The sequence below is a fragment of the Garra rufa genome, chromosome 17, assembly GCF_049309525.1.
Source record: "Garra rufa chromosome 17, GarRuf1.0, whole genome shotgun sequence".
NCBI classification, from domain to species: Eukaryota; Metazoa; Chordata; class Actinopteri; order Cypriniformes; family Cyprinidae; genus Garra; species Garra rufa.
The window spans coordinates 29,063,304-29,079,703 of NC_133377.1; positions in this window are offsets into that span (position 1 = coordinate 29,063,304).

Genomic DNA, 16,400 nt, shown 5'->3' on the forward strand with positions numbered 1-16,400 from the left:
TAATATTTGTGACCATGGACCACAAAACCAGTCATAAGGGTCTGAATAAATAAGCTTTCCATTGATGTGTGGTTTGTTAGGAGATTTGTCCGACATACGATTTGAAAATCTGGAATCTGAGGATGCAAAATCAAAATACAGAGAAAATCATCTTTAAAGTTGTCCAAATTAAGTTTCTAGCAATGCATATTACTAATCAAAAATTACATCTGATATATTTATGGTAGATCATTTACAAAATATCTTCATGGAACATGTTCTTTACATAATATCCTAATGATTTTTGGCATAAAAGAAAAATTTATCATTTTGACCAATGTATTTTTGGCTATTGCTACAAATATACACGTGCTACTTGTGACTTTTGTGGTCCAGAGTCACATTTTCCACCCTATTGAGGAAAGACAGTGTAGTCATTCTGGCTGTCTCTGAGAAACTCGTCTTCTAAGGGTGAGGAATGTTGTGACACAGGGTTGATGAGGTTAGAGATGACAGCCTCAGGCGAGGTGACGAGCATTAGCACACACTGATGGGGTTTTAAATACCGTAACTCTAATAATGACATATTGCTGTCTGTTTACCCCACCCATAACAAACACTCACATACACGTAAGCACATTCAGGGGCAACAAACAACTCAGCACACACAAATGAATGCCTTAGATGCAAAATCGTCTGTTTATTTAAAATCTGATGTAGTAACACTTCCTTCCCAAAGCTAAATTTAGCAAACGACTACTGTACACTCCAAATTGTTTCTGATTGCACTGTGTAAATCTTCATTATGGGCACAAATCTTTCGGTGCATCTGAACATCTGCTACAGAGGCCTATTTCTCTTACAACCAGCTTTACTTATAATAACAGATTCAATTATTAGATCTCATAGTTTAATGACAGTTTTAAACCCAATTATCAGGTTTAATTCTAATTTAGGATAACTGTAAAGTACCAAATTCAACTTGATAATGTCTTCAATAATACACTCATATAACTACTGTAAACACTGTTTGCTAAACTAACAGCTTAGTCTTGACATCTCTGTTGTATCTTTACTTATAGATTTTTAACTAAACATTATAAGAATATAATCTTTGGTTTGTCTAATGAAAATGTACCACTACTGCTTTTGCAATGGAAGAATGCAGCGCTACTATCAAGGTGTCCTGGATTCAATAAAACACACTACACAAGAAAACGCATGGCTTTGATTTCTGACATGTTGGATGCATGACTATCATGGCATATACGGTAATAATCTGATTTTGGACGGAGAGGACCACCACCCTAACCCCCTTAAACAATCTGTGACATGCATGCACAAGCATTAAAAACAAGTCATGATAAGGCTGTGCTTATAGCACATTGATTACCATTAAAAATAATTGCTGATAAATCCTTCTGATGTACAGTCCTTCATAAAATATTGCAGTAACACCACAAAACAGTGCAAATTATGTATGACAAAGCTCTAAAACAGTTGTATCCTTCACAAAAATAATTCTGCTGAATGTCCAATAACCCTGTTGGGATTGTGGTTTTAGCTGGTTAAGGCTGGTCTAGCTAGTCTTCCTGGTCTCCCAGCTAGACCAGTTGTAAAGTGCCCAAAACCTTTCTAAAACCTGCAAAAGACTAGCCTGACTAGGCTAAGAAACCAGTTACGTTTCTTTTTCGGCAGGGAAGTGTCATTTCCAGCATTTGGAAAATAAAGCTTCTGTGATATGATTAACTTACTCCAAAAAGCCATCCTCATAACTTCATATAAGTGCATTCATGAGTCAAATTGAGTTCAACAGTGTCAGGAGGTAGTGCCGTATTTAGTGCTCTTCCATCGGTTTGCAGTCAGCGCGTTGAGTGGACTTCGGTTGATCTGGCTGCAGCGGGATTATCATCATCTCCGTGGTTCTGCGGAAGACTCGCTCGCGTCTTCCGTTTCTCTTTGAAGCGTCCGGAGCGGGACACGGTGAGATTACGGCGATTGGAGCTCTCGTTAAAAGTGGGCTGAACAGCGGAGTCGTCATATGTTTCGTCGCTCGGTAAGCAGTTGTCCGCTTCCTTCGTTGGACGTTTCGACGAAGTGAGCCGTTGGTCCGGCTCAGCGGAGGGATGCTGTGTGGACCCTGCTGAAGGCTGATTCCGGAGGTCCTGTTCCAAGTTCGCCGCCGATTCTCTGGCTTGCTTTCTCCTCTTGCCCACGAAAGACCTCCACCAGGGAGCTGTTTTCTCAGTCATTGTGAAAACTAAACAGACAATAAATAAATACAGTAGTTACTACTTTAACATTAGGTTAAACCAGGGAGAACTATGTTGTAGCTATTTTTAGGTGTACCTACCATTTAATTGTAATCTATTAACCCACGCTTATGACGCTATGACGTAAGAACAACAATAGACACAACACGTCTATTCAAGAATAACAACAACACAGTGTAATCTGAGATTGGTGTGTAATAGATTAGGTTTAATATGCTTTATTGAAATAGGCTAGGCCTATATCTCCACCCTTCTCTGGATACATTATGTTATGTTAGAAATGTAAACTTTGTGTTCATGTTGGTTTCATTCATTATGAATATGTACCATTTTCTTCCAAAGTTCTGGTTTAATAAGATATTTGTCATGAGAGTTACATATAGGCCTGGCCTATAGTTTACTTTTCTTAAAGATCTTTTCTTTCTTGTAGTATTACTCTAAAAGAGTCGTCCATGTTTTTTGATTTTGTCACATGACAACAAAATGGCTTCTTGCATGTTGATGACACCATTGATTGATTGATTAAACTTGCTTTACAGATTTTTCTATAGAAATTGCCTAATAATAAATCACAATGAAGTATTTTTCCAAACTGTTTTATCATTTTTGTTGTTACTGTTGTTGTTTTTAAATGTCAGTTACACCACCTCTGACATATTTCTACTGCCATACAAAAATCAAAATAACCTTTAATTAAGACATAGTATATGGACTTATATGTGTATTTACGTCAAATTCTGTATGAATGCCATTTTATTTATGAATAACTACATTTGTACAAAACAAATGAGCTTCACGTCATACAAGACAAACAACCTAGGATATTGTCCTGTGATGCAGAACAGGTTTACAGCGCCATAAGCTCAAGAGAGTCTTTAACAGGTGATGATTCATGCCACAACAACGAACCTGATCATCAGCCTGAGCGACTCACCTGCACAAAATTGATGAGAACAAGATAAACGCAGCCCGAGGTTCCTCTAAATGAAAGAAAGGTGTGTTGAGACAACAGAGACGCTGAATCCTCAGAAGAAATCACGGTGCGTGAAAATCATCTTTCACTCCCACATATCCGAAGACTTCAATCACTGAGACGCAGCTCTGCGCATAACTCGACTGAATAGATATATCTCAGTCTGTGAGAAAACGTAACATCATCCTTTGCCCAACATCACCTGGAGGAGGTTCTGAATATGCCACGCAAAATTTGAACTTACGTGAAAGACTTTATAGTGCCGTCGCAGTTTACAAGAGTACCTGAGATTCCACCTCCGAAACTACCATGAGTGCACCTGTCCTGTCTTCTGATTGGTCGAAAGGCCCGGGGATCGGTCACGTGAGGAGAATTCAGGTAATTCTACTATGGCGGTAGGCTGGGCTTGCGGTTGCCCTGGGAACGAACATCGAGTCGCTCTTTCTTCGCTGAAACTTTTTTCTTTTTTTTTCAAGGTGGGGAGCATTCTTGTGTGATCTGAACAAACGAGCCCAACCCTCCACTACTATGTCAATGTCTATTGATAGACGGAACGTCGCAATTAATCGAGGCTCTAGCTAAAACAATTTCATATCGGGCAAAGTCAGCTTCACACAGAAGAGCAGTGTTCCCACTTCACCAAACAGTGGAGAGATGCAGCATGCCGGTCTTAAATGTTGCAGAAATGACAATAGAAACATTATTCTGGGCTGTCATTCTTATGAATATAGAATGCAGTGTGTAGGCTATGAGCAGAACACTGACTTGTGTTAGTTTGACTGCATTTTACAGTGAATGGACAACTAATGGTTTGACAACTGTGGTGTGAAGCTATATTTCACTTTGGTTGACTGCATTAGAAAGGATATTGAGACAAAGAGCTGAACAATCCCAAGGCCTCTGTGTTACTCATATCACTTTGATCAGTTTAGATTACATTTGTAGGCAGTCTCAGGGTACTGGCATTCTTGGAGGGAATCCCTCGAGGTCTTGCAACATTTTGTCACTCCCAGCTTGTTCTGAAGCAAGAGTTTAGCGATAAACGGAAATGTGGACTGACGCCAGTTTCTACTGTACTATTGGCCAACAATGTTCCAGTGCTTTCACCACACACATGCAGGTACACGGTGAACCATCAAGATTCATACACATTTTTTATTAGCTTGAAGTATCTCTTTCAGTCTCTGTTTGGGTCTTCCTCTCTCGTTCACAAAGACAATCACAGATATGCAGTACATTGTATATAAATCACAATTATTTAGGAAAGATAAATATGTTTGAGCATACAATGCATACATTTCCACAGTGATGTTTAATGTAATTTGCAATAATGCTGCTTTAATATAAATAGATTAATATCGAAGCTTTAATATAGCATAACATTGGATATCAGTTGCGATATTATTGCTGAAATGATAGACTGCAAACTGAAAATCTGCTTGCTTACATATACATACACTCACACGCACTGTATAACTTTGAAGGCTTATATACATATATAATAGATAGATAGATAGATAGATAGATAGATAGATAGATAGATAGATAGATAGATAGATAGATAGATAGATAGATAGATAGATAGATAGATAGATAGATAGACGGACGGACGGACAGATAAATAGATATTTTTAAATAGATTTTTTTTTTAATTGTTATTATTATTATTTTTTTAGTTGCTGAGTCTCTTGTTGGTCCTGAACCGGTAAACTGCCTGCTGTTCATCAGAAAAATCCTCCAGGTCCCACAAATTCTTTGGTTTTTCAGCATATTTGTGTATTTGAACATTTTCCTAAAATGACTGTAAGGTTCTGAGATTCATCTTTTCACACTGAGGATAACTGAGGGACTCATATGCAACTATTGCAGAAGGTTTAAACGCTCACTGATGCTTCAAAAGGAAACACGATGCATTAAGAGCTGGGGGTGAAAACTTTGTGAATTTGAAAATCAGGGTATATTTACCTTATTTTGTCTTCTGGGAAACATGTAACTATTTTCTGTAGCTTCTGAAGGGCAGTACTAAATTAAAAAATAGGATATTTAGGCAAAATAAGAAAAATGTTCACATCTTTAGTGTACACCCCTGGCTCTTAAAGGAGTAGTTTACTTTCAAAACAAAAAAATAACAGATAATGTACTAACCCCCTTGTCATCCAAGATGTTCATGTCTTTATTTCTTCAGTCGCAAAAAAATTTTTTTGAGGGAAACTTTTCAGGATTTTTCTCCATATAGTGGACTATGGTGCCCACGAGTTTGATCTTCCAAAATGCAGTTTAAATGCAGCTTCAAAGGGCTCTAAACAATCCCAGCCATGGAATAAGGGTCTTATCTAGCAGAACAATCGGTTATTTTCTTTAAAAAAAAATTACAATTTATATACTTTTTAACTCCAAATTCTCATCTTGTCTAGCTCTGTGTGAACTCTGTGTATTCCAGTTCAATACAGTTAGGGTATGTCGAAAAACTCCCATCTCATTTTCTCCTCCAACTTCAAAATCATCCTACATTGCTGCAGAAGTACAGACCCAGTGTTTACAAAGTTAACATGTTAACATGCAAAGAATATCAAACATCCTTTACAAAAAAGGTAAAACAGCGATGTAGGGCGATTTCAAAGTTGGAGAAGAAAATAAGATGGGAGTTTTTCAACATACCCTAACTGTCATAAGCTGGAATACACAGAGTTCACGCAAAGCCAGACAATGAGAAACACAGACACACATACACTCTTTTGTACACATTTTATTGCATTATATACAAAATATTAAAGCAACACCTGCAAATAAATGATGTTATGCCTTTTCTCAGGACTAACTTTACCTTTCAGAGGCACTTGACTGGTGTTGAGGTAATTTTTCATGGATGTATAATGTCACATTCTCTCAAATATGTTATATTAACAGTAAACATGTTCCATTAATTTTGACAACCAGAAAGTATATCTAACACTACTTATCTTATTTTTGAATTGCTTCTTATTTTGAAACCTTAGTTAGACAGACAGAGAGAAAGATAGAAAGGAAGCAATATAGATATAGATTTAGTGAAAACATTCAGTGGGTTTGTTTGTATTTCGGCTCTGGTTTCCTCAATACTCAAAGACTGGTATGTCGCTCTCACTCTCAAGTAAATGTTTTACCCCTAATCACATACCAGTATTGGGTGCACAGTTTATGTATGTGTTTGTTAGATTAATATCTCTCAAAAAATGTATATGTATATATATAATTTTTCAATATTTGTCGAAAAACCCTTACTATAAGTGCATATATATACAGTTTTGCTAGAAACATGTTTTGCGCAACTCTTTCTTTACCTGGTGTTGGGTGCATATTAACTGAATGTAATGTGGCTAGCATGTGGAGTATGAATGGTTTCGATCCCTGTGGAAGAGAGGGAGTCCCCCAAGAATGCAGCAGGGCTGGTGACATAGATATTTCACAAATCCTTCCTGTACAGCCTCTTTAACATAGTGTTGAATGATACTGTGGAAACCACATTCCTGGATATTTCCTCTTTTCTAATTCTCACTCTCGTTCTTTCTCTTTGTTTGACATGTGCACTCAAAAATTGAGAAACTGTTATGGGTGACATTCCTCACTGTACCCGGTACCACCTCACAGGGAGCAGAGACTATTTCAGATGGCATTCCTTGGCTTAACTTCCCGTGTAGTTTTCTGGTGCATAGAAACTATAACTGGAGTTGCATTCCTGACCATTCCCCCTCTGACCCATCCAGCCGTCTTCTGAAACCAAGAGATTTCCATCTGTCTTTCATATGACCCCAGGATGACCCTGCAGGCCACCCAGCAAAAAGCCTCTGCTCAATCTTTTCAAAAACAATATATAAGTAAATCAGCATTCTAATGGAAACGTTCTGATGGATGTAATTAAAAGTCTATCTATCTACAGTTGAAGTCAAAAATTGACATACACCTTGCAGAATATGCAGAATGTTCATTATTTTACCAAAAGTTTGTTTGTTCCAAACACAGAGTTTTTGGTTTTTCATCATTTTAGTGTATTTGAACCCTTTCCAACAATGACTGTATGATTTTGAGATCCATCTTTTCACACTGAGGACACCTGAGGGACTCATATGCAACTATTACATAAGGTTCAAACACTTACCGATGCTCCAAAAGGAAAAAATCTACAGATAATGTATTCACCCCCTTGTCATCTAAGATGTTCATTTCTTTCTTTCTTCAGTCGTAAAGAAATTATGTTTTTGAGGAAAACCTTTTAGGATTTCTTTCCATATACTGGACTTCTGTGGTGCCCTCGAGTTTGAACTGAAAATGCAGTTTAAATGCAGCTTTAAAGGGCTCTAAACGATCCCAGCTGAGGAAGAAGAGTCCTATCTAGTGAAACGATCAGTTATTTTCTAAAAAAATATTACAATTTATATACTTTTTAACCTCAAACGCTTGTCTATACTTTTCAAACATGCACCATGCAGCACTGGGCTGCATAATGCATTGCTAAAGTAACAGGTGCATCATTCAGTGTTTGCTTCTAGGTGTTTTATTTCAAATGGACTATCAAAACAAAAAGGCCTTGGCTGAAATATGGTTAATATGTCATCTGTGTCTTTCTGTGTGGCCACTCCCTCTCTCTGTCTTTTCTCTCTCTTTCTCTTTTAGCATGAGAGAGTAAGAGAGGACAGAGAAAAACAGCCTGTTGAACTGGTAGAGTGGGTCTCCTCATTCAGAAACACCAATTTATCTCACTGTACAATGTGCTTACTCTGTGAATGTGTGAGTGTGTGCGTACGTGTGTGTGTGAGTCATCTGTATTTTTGCATGATCATGCGCTAGTGTTCAGCTGTTGTACCTTGTGTCTAAAAATGAATGAGAGTTGGATATACAGTTGAAGTCAAAAGTTTACATACACCTTGCAGAATCTGAAAAATGTTAATTATCTTACCAAAATATGAGGGATCATACAAAATGCATGTTATTTTTTATTTAGTACTGACCTGAATAGGATATTTCACATTAAAGATGTTTACATATAGTTCACAAGAGAAAATAGTAGTTTAATTTATAAAAAAAAATGAATCTGTTCAAAAGTTTACATACACTTGATTCTTTATATTGTGTTGTTACTTGAATGATTCACAGCTGTTTTTTTAGTGATAGTTCATGAGTCCCTAGTTTGTTCTGAAAAGTTAAACTGCCTGCTGTTCTTCAGAAAATCCTTCAGGTCCCACAAATTATTTGGTTTTTCAGCATTTTTGTGTATTTGAACCCCTTCCAACAATGACTGTATCATTCTGAGATCCATCTTTTCACAACTGAGGGACTCATATGTCATATCAAACTATTACAGAAGGTTCAAATGCTCACTGATGCTCCAGAAGGAAACACAATGCATTAAGAAAGATCAGGGTAAATGTAACTTTTTGTCTTTCGGGGAACGTGTATCTTCTGTAGCTTCTAAAGGGCAGTAATAATGAAAAAAAAAAAAAGCTAAATTAAGATAAATGATACACATCCTCATTCCATTCAAAAATGTACACCCCTGGCTCTTAATGCATCGTTTTTCCTTCTGGAGAATCAGTGAGCATTTGAACCTTCTGTAATACTTGCATATGAGCCCCTTAGCTGTCTTCAGTGTGAAAAGATGAATCTCAAAATCATACAATCATTGATGGAAAGGGTTCCAATACACAAAAATGTTGAAAAACCAAAGAATCTGTTTTTTCTTGTGGACTATATGTAAACGTCTTTTATGTGAAATATCTTATTCAGGTCAGTACTAAATAAAAAATAACATGCCTTTTGTATAATCCCTCTTATTTAGGTAAACATTTTTTTTTTTACATTTTACAGATTCTGCGAGGTGTATTTAAATTTTGACTTTAACTGTAAGTATATTGGAGGTATGTATTTACAGTATTTAAATATACTCTGTCATGAATCAAATAGGCAAATTTGTGGACCTTGGTGGAGAACATGGTCATGCAACTTGAGTGCTGTTGTTATTAATACATTCTGAAATTAATCATTTTCACTTAAACTTAAAATTTCTCTCAAATTGAAATGCTGGTAATACCACTTGTAATGAAAAAAAAAAACATACAATTGAAGAAAATGTAAAAGTTTTTTACCCATCTTTATTTAGAGACCTAAGGAAGGAGATCTGCATACTTTTTACATTGTCCTGTCATTTCCATGGTAAGGCCATTGTCATTTAAATAGCTGTTTTCGCAACAAAAACACAGCTGCTCTTGTTCAAATGAATAATTATTGAGTTTGGAAGCACCACATAAGGCACAAACATCATCGGCAGCTGTTTATTAACATTTTTTATTCTTACAAAACCTCAATGATGGTCATAATGTTTCGTCAAGCTCAACCACGCTAATGTATACAATCCACAACAACCAACAGATGGCGCTGCTCGCATTTACTCAAGCACTGGCCAAAGTAACAACAACATCTTGAAGCTTGTGTTCTTTTTGATTCTTATCAGCATTATTTAAACTCAGATTTGTTTTAGCTAGTCTTAGCGTGCGTGTGTGTGTGTGTTATCTAGAAAGAGTAAAGAGATGAAAGGAATCATTTGGTACAGCGCAATGATGTGGAACATCAAGCTCACAAGAGCTGCTTACATTCCTCTTTCTCTTTCTCTCTCACACACACACGCAGTCAGTTTCTTTCTCCCCCCCGCATCTCTCTTGGTGTAAATGTTTTTAATTTTTTCCAGATGTAACCCTTTACACTGGCAACACTTAGGAGAACAACTGATACTTCTCTCCAAACCATCTGCGGCTGACCATTACAAGGTTGATGGTTTGTTTCTTCCACGCCTTACAAACGGTACAGTATTTGCGTAAAATAAAAACAGCGGTAAAGTGTTTAATACCGCCATTAAACGTAATATTAAATCACTGTGACCAGTAGGTGCTGTGATGGTTACTGGTGTTTTATTGTTTACCGACCACTGTGACATAAGAGGCAGAAATGTGTTTTATCAGCCACAGTTCACAGCCACTTAGACCATTGAAAACTGGGGGGAAACTCTTGGAAGAAATTGTGTAGTTCCAGCTTTAGGTAAACAGACTTTAAGTAGCGCCATGTTTATTTGTTGACAGGAATTAAAACGAGGCTGTGAGGAGGGATAGAAGTAGCACACAAGTGCGTTCAGTAGATTGTACTGTTTAGCTCTATGAAACATCTTTTATGAAAACAAAAAACAAAAGAATAGACAAAAACAAAACAGTTTTGATAATCGTGAGTTGCAAAAATAACATACTATTCACCTTTATCCACCTTTTCTTCTATAAGAACAAGCATGGCCTTTTGTAAATTTTATGGCTCTGGCTTATTCTGTCTTATCCATGTCGAGCTATTTTTAGCTGTCTAAAACAGCTTGTTTTGCTACTTGATATTGTAAATTGGTGTGTCTTACCATATTACTTTAATGTATTTTCTCAATTATAAACAGACTGGTTTGTAGTGCAAACTGTTTTACCATTTAGGCTACTGAGTGTTATTCTTCTCATTATTTCCCTATAGAATGTTTTCACGACTCGTCATCAATCGGCCATATTGGTGCCACTGAACCGAACGAAACTTGCATATATAGTTTATTATTGCTGCTGAAAATAGTCAGTTATTGTCATGTTTTGGGCTGTACTAATCGGTTGGAACGGATTTTTTTTTTTGGAGTACTATAGACTGCCAGAAGATATAACAAATAAAGCAGAAGAGTGCAAAAAACTGTCTGAGGAACAAAAGGCATTTGTGGTTGGCCAGACTGAACCAGGATTTCCAGGGCAAGAATCCTAACAACATTTGTGTTTGTTCTTATTATTTCCAGTCAAGTAGGTAAAATATCTAAATAAGATAATATTTAATATTTAATCTAATATCTTAAAGGGATATTTCGAGCATTTAAGACATGAAGTTGTATGCAATCCTTATCAGCACTATAGTGTATACACACTGACCCACACTGCGTTCACCTCCCTGGTCAGAGTTCTGGCCGCTGGAAGTTTTTCAAGAAAGTAGTCACGGTTAGTTTCCGGGGCCTCAAAACTGTGCGTTTTTACGTGAAAAAAATATATGTGTTTCAAAGCTTGATTAATTTACATCACAAAAAACACTCCTAACAAAAATCATACCTCAGTTTTAATCGGCACTATATTCTTTCCGTTTCCATCAATCCGCGCTGCTGTCAGTTCGCACGTTCCGATCAGCTGTTGATAGCGCGACTCACTGACAACATGTCTGACTACGAAACTTCTGATGATGAAACCAATTTTAGCACAATGTCAGACGGAACAGACGATATATATATTTTTATATTAGACCTCGTTTCACGTGATTTCCACAGGAGTCTAAACATCAGATTGTTTACTGTACAGTTTAGACATGGGATCTCCAGTCCTCGTGAGCTACTGTCTTGCTGGTTTTAGTTTTTCTCTGATGCAACACACCTGACTCAAATCAACGGGTAATTAGCAGGCTTGTACAGAATGTCTCATTTGAGAAAGGTGTCCTGTCATAGGAAAACATCGAGCTGCAGGAATGTAGCTCACGATGACCGGAGTTGGAGATACCTGGTTTAGACCTACCTGTATGTGACTTCAAGCACACTTATAAACACGATGATACCGACACACGTTCCGCATAGTTACAGACAATAACAAATATAGCAAAGCATCATATTTTGTTGTGTTATATAGATTCAATTAAATTCATTAGTTATGACATTTGCCGATTTTCTCACCACATAGACAGTCGATTATTGTCAATGCTATCACTGCCCCGGTTAGAATATTCTCAGTGTAACGTTACCCTAAAAACCGACGTTAGCTTCAAAATAAACCTGTCGTATGCGACATTAAGTTAGTAAATAGAGCTTACCCGTGGTACTGGTACAGCAGAACTCTTTAAAATCCGTTTTTTGATTTTTCCTCCTTGGTTGGGGATGTAATCGTCTTCGCTGAAGTGAGCACTGCACACACGAAAATCCTTGATACTGGATATTTTAGCTCCCGCAGAGTAGCCGATGGCAACAAGCCAAAGCTGTCTCATAACTATATCAGAAACAGGAAAACGATGGAATCTGAACGGCGATCCCTGCACATTCTTGTGGACACAACCTGGGAATTTACAAGTTCGCACCATTGTTTATTTTCTACTTTTTACGTCGTTGTCATTCGAGTGTGTAATGGAACAGCTGATCGGAACGTGCGAACTGACAGCAGCGCGGATTGATGGAAACGGAAAGAATATAGTGCCGATTAAAACTGAGGTTTGATTTTTGTCAGGAGTGTTTTTTGTGATGTAAATTAATCAAGCTTTGAAACACATATATTTTTTTCACGTAAAAACGCACAGTTTTGAGGCCCCGGAAACTAACCGTGACTACTTTCTTGAAAAACTTCCAGCGGCCAGAACTCTGACCAGGGAGGTGAACGCAGTGTGGGTCAGTGTGTGTACACTATAGTGCTGATAAGGATTGCATACAACTTCATGTTTTAAATGCTCGAACTATCCCTTTAATACTGCTTATACATATCTTTACCACCTATTAACCTCAATTTTTTTTAAACTATGGCGGCCTTTCCTGCTTACTAAGTCCTTCTCTATATGATTTAGCAGCTTCCACAGCATAAATTAGCAGAACAACATATTTAGTAGTACATTAACTGTGCAATCCATGCTGTTGATTTACATCCGAGTATCGCCAATATGGCGGCGCATCCAGGTAACTGACCAAATCGTGACGCAAGTGCAAACCCTGTATAGTGGATAATGAACCAGAAGTCTCACTCTTATGGTGCGTTCACACCGGACGCGACTTGCGCGGAAAAAATGCGCTATTCGCGCGTAGTTGAACGCTTGAACATTTGAGTTTACTCGCGCCATTCGCGCGGTAAAATTCGCGTCATTCGTGCGTGACATTTTCTTCACAACAGACGCGAATTCGCGTCAAAGGAGGGGCTTCTGCCACTCCTCAGCGGGAAAGTAGTTGTAAAATAGGTGAATGAGCTCAATTTGCCAGCTTTAGCTTGCTTGTAGTCTCAATATGTATGTATATGTAGGTCAAATTGAGTAAAGAGCGTTTTTTAAAACTAACCAGATTGTCCGACCTCTTCACTCACTTTATTCCTAGCAAGATCCCTTTTATTCCTGTTTCTACAAAAGTCCAAAGATGTATCGTACAGCTCTGAGGAACCACAGACAGCAACGGTGATTTTGTCCGCCATTGTTGTTTCGGATTTCTGCCTCCGTCACTACTAGAGCAAGCTCCTGATTGGTTAACGCGGCGCGGATTTTCGCCAAAGTTCAGATTTTTGAACTCGAGGGTTTTGCGAGAATGGTGCGGCAATCGCTTGAAACGCTCAATGCACGCCGCGCTATTCGCGCGTTTCGTGCCGCCTCATTTGCGCGTTTCGCGCCGCAGGATGGCTATTCGCATCTTTGCATTGACTTAACATGTAAATCACTCGCGCTTGCCGCTTCATTCGCGTCCGGTGTGAACGCACCTTTAGGGTCATTGCGCACTGAGTCCAAAATGTTCCCACGTTAAAAAATAAAGACAACCTCACATTGTGTTAATCATGTTTACACACTGCCTCCGAAACTTTCGTCCATCATAAAAAATTTGGATCAGGTTCAATTTTCTGCATTTTTTGATCTGTAGCAAGCATTTTGATAGAAAAAGGTGATGAATATGGAAAAAACGCATACAATTTTTTTTCGGACTTAAGTGTGCAATGACTTTAAGGCTTACTTACGCGTTACAATGTGTGCCATTGTAAAGACTGAAGTCTATCACTTACAGCCTTGTTTTCATGGCCATTAAATTCAATATGGCTCTGATCTGGTCTGATTTGACCAAAGTCTATTACAACATCAGGATCTAGATAGAAAAAAAAAATGGATGGTACACACTAAAAATTTTACTCTCTCACACTCATGTCATTTCAAACATGTATGGCTTTTATGTGGAACACAAATTAGGATTTAATTTTTGGGGGAAGTCAGTGGATTCAAAATAATTGGACTCCACAGATTTTCCAAAACAGTTCAGACATTCTTCCTTTGTCATTCTTTTTTTCATTTAGGTGTGGAGCTGCATAAGGGGGATAACTGACCCTTTGCAGGAAGTTTGATTGACAGGCGATCTGACCAATAACGTTAAATCTGCAATTTTTGTCTGACAAAAAACAGACAGGTGAGTGGATTAACATCGGTAACTCGAGCTTGAAATATGTTGTGTATTGACACATTTCCTTTGTTGACACAAGATGTTCATTCATGTTTATTTCATGCTATAACTAAAGGAAAGGAAACGAGGAAAGGAGGTGAAGTGAGGCCAAGTATGGTGACCCATACTAGGAATTTGTGCTCTGCATTTAACCCATCCAAGTGCACACACACACCGTGAACACACACCCGGAGCAGTGGGCAGCCATTGCTGCGGCGCCCGGGGAGCATGGGGGATCGGTGCCTTGCTCAAGGGACTCACCTCAGTCGTGGTATTGAGGAAAAGATGTCTAGTAAAGAGGAAAAGATGATGTTCATGTGCCACTTGAACATCGAGCCACAAAACGGTATTTCACGAGTTCCCTCTTACTGATAATAAACTGAGTGAAAGGTTGTGCGTGTTTGGCGTGCTGTCCGGGAGAGGGCCTCGAGCTCGGTGGTAATTGCCGAGCCCGGGGCTCTCCCCCGCCCAGGGGGAGGGGTCCGAGCTCAGCACTGGCCCGAACCCTATAAGCGCTCCCCCTATAGGCTGAAGGTGAGGAGACGGGGTGGAGGATGGGTTTGACGAGACAAGAGATGAGGAAGGTAGGATTGTTGTGTTATTTATAGGGATTTTCCCTGTGTTGATTAGATAGGGAGACTGATTACTAATGATGTATTGGCCGTGTTAATTATCTGCGCGAGCTCCTCCCGAAACGCGTTTATAAAACATCACTTATTGTTTGGATTTCTTAAAAAAAATTACAAAATTAGAAAGCTGAGACTTTGTTTTATACCAAAAGTAACCTGTGCTCTGTCTTGTCTGTTGGCGCATTGTCAGTTTTTACACTGTGTGAGAACATGATGTGGCATGAGAGCGCTATGGCTTGTCGGACATAGCAACAGTAACAAAGGGGTCAATTATGGCATAAATTTCGATTTTAGAGTGAACTACCACTTTCGGGATCAACTGCCATGATGTTAAAAGATGTAAATACAAACTCACAGTAAGCATTATAGTGAAAAAAACAAAACAAAACATTTTTGCCTTTCTCAGTGGGATGTCAGTACCAATAAGATTTGTGCATTAAGTCCACAGATGTACACAGACTCATACTGTGCAAAGGGCAGTAGAGAGTTAAAGTCTGTGCAGCAGATCTAGGTTAAAGAACTTAATGACCCAACCAGCTGCTGCTCATGTCAACCCCTCAAATCTCTCTTTTCCTTTTTCTCCCCCTTTTTCTCTTGTTCTCACGAATTCTGATACAGAGATATACACAGTTGCAAGAGCTGAAAATCCTGAAGACAGACAAGAATGTAAAATAATTCACACTTCAATTTATCACAAAGATAGAGAGCAAGAGTACAACAAATACCCATATGCATCTGTATGCCATATTGTATTGTTAAACATGGTTTGGAAGTTTATCATCTTGCATTTGGTTTTTAGGGTGAATGAAAGATGCTAAATGAGTGATGTGTTCATGGAAAGCTGTTGTTCATCAATAAGGGAGCATGTGTTTCCAATAGGCAACCTCCCTGCTTTCTCAGAGAGGGTGATCGTTACTAAGAGACATGCACCCCCACGAGAGAGAGAGAGAGAGAGAGAGAGAGAGAGATTAAAAGAGATGTGCTTGTGTGTGTGTATGCACATGTTTGTGCTGTGAGTTGTAGCAACACTATGCAAAGGTGATGTCAGAATATGTGACCAAGCTAACAATTTTTGTGCTGGGATCCCAAAAATAACCATAAAAGAACATTGTTCTTATTAGGTTCTTATTAGATTGTCAAACAAAAGCAGAGGGGATTAGAAGATGATTACAGCAACCTGAAAAGAACATTTCTAGAACATTAGGTATTTGCTTCTAAAAGAAATAACCAAGATTGAACCATGTGTTAACATTTGGGGAATGCTCTGTTTTTTAACAGCATTAATTGCAAGGTTAATGTACTAGTATACA